Source organism: Astatotilapia calliptera, chromosome 7, assembly GCF_900246225.1.
Source record: "Astatotilapia calliptera chromosome 7, fAstCal1.2, whole genome shotgun sequence".
In the NCBI taxonomy this organism is placed as follows: Eukaryota; Metazoa; Chordata; class Actinopteri; order Cichliformes; family Cichlidae; genus Astatotilapia; species Astatotilapia calliptera.
Genome location: NC_039308.1, coordinates 52,696,381 through 52,703,877, shown reverse-complemented (window position 1 = coordinate 52,703,877; position 7,497 = coordinate 52,696,381).

Genomic DNA, 7,497 nt, shown 5'->3' with positions numbered 1-7,497 from the left:
CTTAGCAGCCCACCACACACACACATGCACGCTTACGCACAAAGTACCTTGGGATTTGGGTACGGGTGGAGCCATATGAAAGGCAGGCAGAAGGCAGCTGGGTCATATTAGCAGGAGTAATGACAAACGGGCGATTGCTGTTGGTTTTCTCATATATAAACAGTAAACTGCAGCTCTCAGGTACTGTCACTCAAAGGAGTAACCCAGTATGTGTCTTTTAGATGTATGTGCTTGTGTACACTTCATATGCAGCCACATGCTAAGAGGTCCATCTCAGGGCTCAGTGGAAAACTGTGCAGAGGAGGAGGGAGAGCCAGCTGTTTTAGCTCAGTAAGCTGAAAGATGAGTTCATGGGGAGAACATCTGAGGCTTTCAGCTCTGTTGACCCCCGAAGAAAGTCTTAATCCAGACATTTTGTGTGCATATGTGTACAGTGAACACTGAAGATGAAACTATTGTTCAGGTGCTTTGGGTCCAATAAACTGTGATCTAATTGCCATTTTGCCATAATGATACTTCAAAACAAAAATAATAAGCCAGATGTGGAAACAAATGCGTTGGTAATGCCTGTGGCTGTGTGTGAGAGAGTCCGATAGAGAGGGTGAAACGGGGTCTTAAGGAAATAGTTGAGAGTGTGATTGTGCCAGACAAAAGTGTTCCCTATTAAGCAGAAGCGTGTCTGTGTGCGCAGGCTAACAGCTTTCACTACAAAAAAAGTCAAGCTGGAGTTAATGGCCTTCCTCGCATCTCACGATTCCCCTTTTCTGTTGGCCCAGCAGCTGCAGCCTCAGTGTTGTGACAAACAGGGAGAGAATTTAGCAGAGGTCAGATGGAGGGATGGCTCGCAGGGTGCGAGTGCCCTCTGGTCGCATCGCTTACCTTCCCCCAGCTGAGGAAAAACAAATTCTCTAAACCACAAGCAAACACCCAAAGACCCCCCCACCACACACACACACACACACACACACACACACACACACACACACACACACACACACACACACACACACACACACTGTACTGCTGCAGAGTCTGTGGTCAACCTCAATGCCTGTATTTAAAAGATGGACACAGTCACAATGACTACGGTCTCTGAATTTTGACCCCTTAGCATTAGCATTTTTGGCCCCCATTATTTTGTCTTTTTTCTTTTTTTAGGAGCCAAAAACGACCGTATTTACACAAGAGGGTGTAAGTTTCATTCATCAAATCTGGAGCACAAACCTGACTGAGCTGCACCAAACAAGAGGCCATAACAGTTTCGGATATGACAGCAAAATCCATCCACAAGCCTTGGCATCCTTTTTAAACGAAGTTAAGTTAGGCACTCTAACGTGGAACTTCATGGGAACTGACTTGCTTCTTGAGTCTGCCTCACTGGCTCAACAGGAACTGCAGTTTTTGACACACTGTTCAGCTCTGGGGGGTGCTTGGTCATACACAGCTGATTCACTTTGATCTCTCACTAGAGTTCTCCTCAATTCAACTTTTTTCAGCAAACCACACACCTAGATTATCATCAGGTCAGTCTATGTGTGAACTTTTCTGTAAGTTATGATCGATTTATTTGTGCCCAGTGCCTGATGTCTATTTAGATATGCCTGTTTTGCTGTCCTGTAAGCTAAATATCCCTCTTTGGTCAAGGAAAAGCTGTAAAGTAGACACAATTGACCAAAGTGGAAATGCAAGAGAATGTCAAAAAAAAAAACCCCATACAAACACCAAGGAAAATATGCTCCAAATATAAAAACTGCAAGAATACCAAAACCCTAGCTAAAAGGGAAAACTAAACACTAATGGAAAATGCTACAAAAAGACTTGGCTGCGGTTTGATTGGGTATGACTGGCTCTTTTGCAACTTTCTTGTGGCATTACAATTTTTTTGTGACCGTGAACAATATTTCCCTAATGTTTTTTCTTTGATCTCTGATGACCAGGAAGGAGGACAGGATGAGCTCATCTGTGAGGCTGTGAACCACTTCAAAAACCAACAAATCACACCCCTTGTTTTTAAGGTTTCAGCCAATCACTGCACCAGTGGACAGGGGGGTCATGTGAGACCAGTTAACTCTTTTACGAGGCCCTACCAGACAGGGGGGAATGGGATGGAGAAACGCTGTCTTTTAAGGGTTACTGGGGGATAGTGCGCTTCCATCTCAAGGTTATTAATAAAGAGCTCGGCATGCGCACTCTCCATATTTACAAAGGGAAACGGTAGAAAAGGCAGAGCTATGCCACATTACACAAGAACTGCACTGAAAATCTGTGTTAGTGGGTCTTGTGGTGTGATGAATCCTAATTTGAAATTTTTGGTTGTATATATGGAGTTGGTTAGGAGAGAGGTACAACTGCAGCCATCTCTAAAACACGATGGAGGCTTAGTCCTGTTTTGGGGCTGCATATACGTCAGTGGTGTTGGGGATCTTTGTAAAACTGATGGATTATGAATGCAGGAAAGCACCATCTGATTTTCATACATCATGCTACACCATCTGGAAAGCGTCTGATTGACAACAGCATCTCAATGATCTCAAACACAGTGCCACTGAGGAAATAGCACACAGTGGAAAACAATGTGTTTTAAACTCTGGGATTTCCCCCCTCAGAGCATGAACCTTAACGTATCTGAAGTAACCTGAGAAAACACCAGTAACTATGTGGTGTATCTGAAGCGAGACACAATCAGTTCATCTTGTCAGATGACCTATGGACCACATGCATATAGTTTTATTTTGTTGTTTTTTTCTAGTCGCAGCACAAACAGTAAAACTGAGAAATAGTTCTGCATAGAGCATGCTGTGTACACTTGAGGTTCTCATTAGATTGAACTCTTCAGGCATCTGCAGCGATAAATGAACACACTTGAGTTTTAGAGATCTTCCTCGTCTCTGTTTCTTGGTCTTTACGATACACGTGTGCCCTCACATAAAGTGAAAGGACTGGGAAGAAGACTAGTCTAGTAAACCAGGATTTGATTAACTCCTCCACAGGGAATTGGTGGGGTGGGGGGGTAATATAGACGGTACATCTAACTGAATTTCACTTTTTAAATTTCCCTAGCTTGTACTCCTGTATCCGGTCTTCCCGAGAGCTGAGCAGTTTACAGCCAGCAAGAGAGAATTTGTCGCCAGATTGGCTTTGTCATTTTGATTCATGTGGGGCTCACTGCCGAGTGTGTTATTGTGCAATCCTGAGCCTATTCTCCTGGCTCACCACGCTCTCGTCTGGTTTTATTAACTTAGCATCTTAGATGTGTTCTGTAAGAGACGAGTAGTCACGGGAAGACTTGGAAAATGATAAATTGATAGAGAAAATTTTCTTTTTTCTACTCCCTGAAACTTGCTGCTGATTGAAGCCTTGAAGTCTTTACATATTGTACCCTCTGCTGTGAGCTGAAGGTAGGTGGATGACAAGAGAAACACAAGGGGAAGAAGAAAGAGTGTGGAGGAGAAGGTACAGGAGACAAAACAGTTAGCAGTGCATGATGTAACAGCCTCTTTTTTTTACCTTTCCCTTTTTCTGCAGCCACAAGATTTCTGTCACCCACATGGGAAACTGAAACAAACTATTCACAAGAGATCTGATGAATAATTCATGATTCTGTTGGATTACCAGTGGTATTTTTTTCACATGACAGAACCACTGGCATCCCATGACAGCATTCTGAGCCTGTTTCATGTGCAGATTGCTTTGACATTGTGGTAAAATTAGTATATTTGCTTTGTTTTCAGGAATTACTGTTAGTGTTGTCCCTTCAATATAAGCACTTTGATCCTGGACCATCAGTGCAACTGGCCAGTCATGCTGGTTGTGATTCCATAGTTCTAACTCAAAGAAAAGAGACTGGCGCATGGCCATAGAAATTCTATAAAGATGGATGTAGCCACTGTGGCCTGAGGTTGACGTGTTATCAGCTAATGCTATCAAGCCTTGATACAAAGCAACATTCATAACATGTATGGGTGCAGGGCAGAAGCACAAACTCTCACTATTCAGTGCTCAGTAATAGACTGTTAACAACACTAGAATTATATTCACCAAAAGTGAAGCAGTGGGTTCAACTACATTTGACATAATAGATAATTCCATGAAAAGGCTCCAACATGGTAAAAAGGTCCAGTTCAGTGTCACCAATTAGCGGAGATGAGGCCTTGGAGACAGCTACTGGCTACAGCGGCTAGTGTCGAGACATCTGCTAATCAAAGCTGCCGAGTCCCTTCCTGTCAGACCTCTACGGTATCCAAATGAACTTCTAAAAATTGTCACGCATATTATGTTATAAAAGGAGAACCATCGATCCAGACGAAAGTGTTTATGCACCAAAAAAGACATGTTTTCACAGCTGAAATTGGGCATTTTAATCGAGGTTTTTCATGTGACATCATGTGCACATTGCTCAGTAGTGGTCTGTCATACTGGCTGTGATACAGTCACCAGTTGGTTGGGAAAAATGTTCATTCACTGATTGGTTGGCAGTGGTTCCTGGAGGTTGCTGGGCAAAATTGGTTGAAAGAAGATGCTGCAGCAAAAACCTCCCAGCATTTTTTTTTTGCTTGCAAACAGATTGCCACGGTAGTTTTTACCCCTCAGCCGTAAAAGGGTCATGGCGTATTGTTGTCCAGGTCACCCACCTACCGTGGGTGGCGTGAACGCCCAAATTTGTGTATGCAATAACTTGAGAACTAGGTGACAAAGACACCATAGAAATAGACACCATAGATCTACTAGGAGTCTTGGGGTCAGCATTGGTAGCCATCAGTTTGTCTTTAAACACTTGCAAACTAGTGGCCAACCAGTGAAAAAATGTGATACAAACTGGAAATGGAAAAGGTTCACCTTCAAAGTAAAAGTTGTGTTTTAGCTCTGCAGGTAACATGTTTCAAAAGGCGCCACTTTTAATTCAACAGTAAACAGTCTCCATTTCCGGCTTGTTTCACGCTTTCCACAGTTTCACTAAAGCTTGGAGAGTGGCTGGACCGTGTTTGTAGACAGCTCTACCACCTTCCTTCAGTCTGCAACTGCACCAATATGCTAGCAAGCAAAGCAATCACAAGTCTTTGCCAACAGATTTGGGGAATACAGGTTTTTCCCAAGTGACCAGTGGTTAACAGGGGGGCACTGAACCCGTCTGTACTCTTGCCTGCATGACTGAGGCTTTAGCATCATTTTTCCTGCAACTGCCATCAAGCAGTTTTTGGCAATTCCAGATTGGCCTATTTTCTTAGGCCTAAGGTTTCCACTTCTCTTTAAGGTTGTGATGGATGAAATACTACTACTAATAATAATGGATTGCATTTTTATAGCGCTTTTCGAGACCCTCAAATTCCACTATTCATTCACACACTGGTGGAGGCAAGCTACAGTTGTAGCCAAAGCTGCCCTGGGGCAAACTGACAGAAGCCAGGCTGCCATATCGCACCATCGGCCCCTCTGGCCATCACCAGTAGGCGGTAGGTGAAGTGTCTTGCCCAAGGACACAACGACCGAGACTGTCCGAGCCGGGGCTCAAACCGGCAACCTTCCGATTACAAGACGAACTGCCAACTCTTGAGCCACAATGCCCCCCCAAAAAGCATGGCTTTGTCTGAAACCAAAAGTAAACATGGCACTACTTAAAGCAGTTTTCAGTCGCACATTGGTTAGGTGTAACAGAAAAAAAAAAAGCCTCAGTTATCTTAAGGAAAAGATAATGGTTTCAATTAAAATGGATGCTTCACAACATTAACTATCTATTGAAAAGGTCTTGGTGCTTGTTGAGAGTGCACTGAAGGCCTTCTGGTGTAGTCTTTTTTCCCTGACTTTTGTAATGTTGTCACATTACAAAAACGTGATTGGCCAGTTCCAGACATGGTCTTTGTTGTTTTGGCATGTTTGTTTTTCTATAGTTTAAATAACAACATATAGTGTGTTACTTAAAGAGGCTTATATTTACTGGGTTAATACTGGTTCAGGTCTGTGTGCTGAATCATGCTAATCAGCTGCTGGTGATTCACATTTACCATACGACACAAGAGTAGAATCAGTCTTTCTGACACGCACAGGAAAGTGGAAAAGCAAAACTATTTTTGTAAGTCAGATAAATGCCATATAAAAATTCATGCAAGTTATTCATTCAACTCTCTGTCCCTGTGCCAGGAGTCCAGTTGGTTTCTTCCTTCCTCCTCTGCTTGGCTGCAGTCTGGACTTGTGCGCCATGTGCTTTGTGGTCTGTGGATACAAGAGTGGAAGTGACAGGGTGGGACAGCAATGTCCCCAGAGGGAGCTGACGTCCTTCTGCCTCAGCAGTGAGCGAGACTCAGCGAATCCTAAATGAAATGCTCAGCCCAAACTCATCGTGACAGAGAGGACAGAGCCTCAGCTCAACCCTGAAGGTGACTGGACTCTCGCTGTGGTCAGAGGCCACACGTTTACATGCAACACTGCACCCATATGATCTGAAAAAAATACCTTTGGGATCTGAAATATGTTGGAAATCCATCCATAAAAAGAGAGAATCATGTAAAACGGCTTTGACAGCACAGTCGCCTCAACAGGTGCTACGAGACTGGCTCAAAGCCACAGCCCAATCGTCTGTGATGGCGAGACAGACGATGGCAGCAGCAAAGCCGTCCAAGTGTCATTATAAATCACTTATAGATGAGTTTTACTGGCTCGTCTGGTTTTGTGCATATGTAGTTGTGCTGGTAAACCCCAGAAGTCTACTTTGTGATTGGAGAGAGAAATGATGGGCCTCTTGGTTAATGGCGAAAGCAACTGGCGTTGGAAGCCTGTGTTTTTCTAGCTCATCTGGCTTAGATTAGAGCACGCCTGCACTCCACTGTCATAGTGAGAGTGGAAAGGAGATAGAGGCATTAAGAGATGAAGAGAGCACAGAGTGAGGAGGGAGGGGACTAAGGGACGGGTCTGGGCGGTGGGAGGGAGTGAAAACAATAATATAGAGAGCAGGGAGGAAGGAGGGGTGAAAAAAAAGCATTTGCAGAGGTTTTTAGGATTTGTGATGAGCAGTGTCACCCAAAGTGCTTAGCTCAAGTCAGAGGCATAAACCCTTTAGATAGGCCTTGTGAAACAATGAAAAAGGGGGAAAGCTTTTAAGACCAGGCCGTGAATGAAAACCGAGAGGCAGGGAACAGAGCCAAACACCACTGGTTGCCCCTGACATGTCCTTGCCCGCTAACTAAAGAGTGCACGCCCATTGCGGGAGGGCAACTTTCACCCTTTTCACCTTCAGAACATCCTTCTGCCTCCACATCCGCCTCCTTTGCTAATACTCTCACTTAGCTGACAGTCGCTCCCTACACTCCAGAAGAAAAAAGCAAAACACAGGAAGAAAAAAATAGTAGGCAGGGCATCCATATCACTCAGTGCAGGTTAGAGTACATGGTTCACCAGCTTTGTGTTGTTGTTGTCGTGCACCTGCAGAGTCTCCGAAACAAGTTATAGACATGCTGGAACTAATTATTTCTTCTGCTGACAACAGCACAGTTTCACAATGCCTTA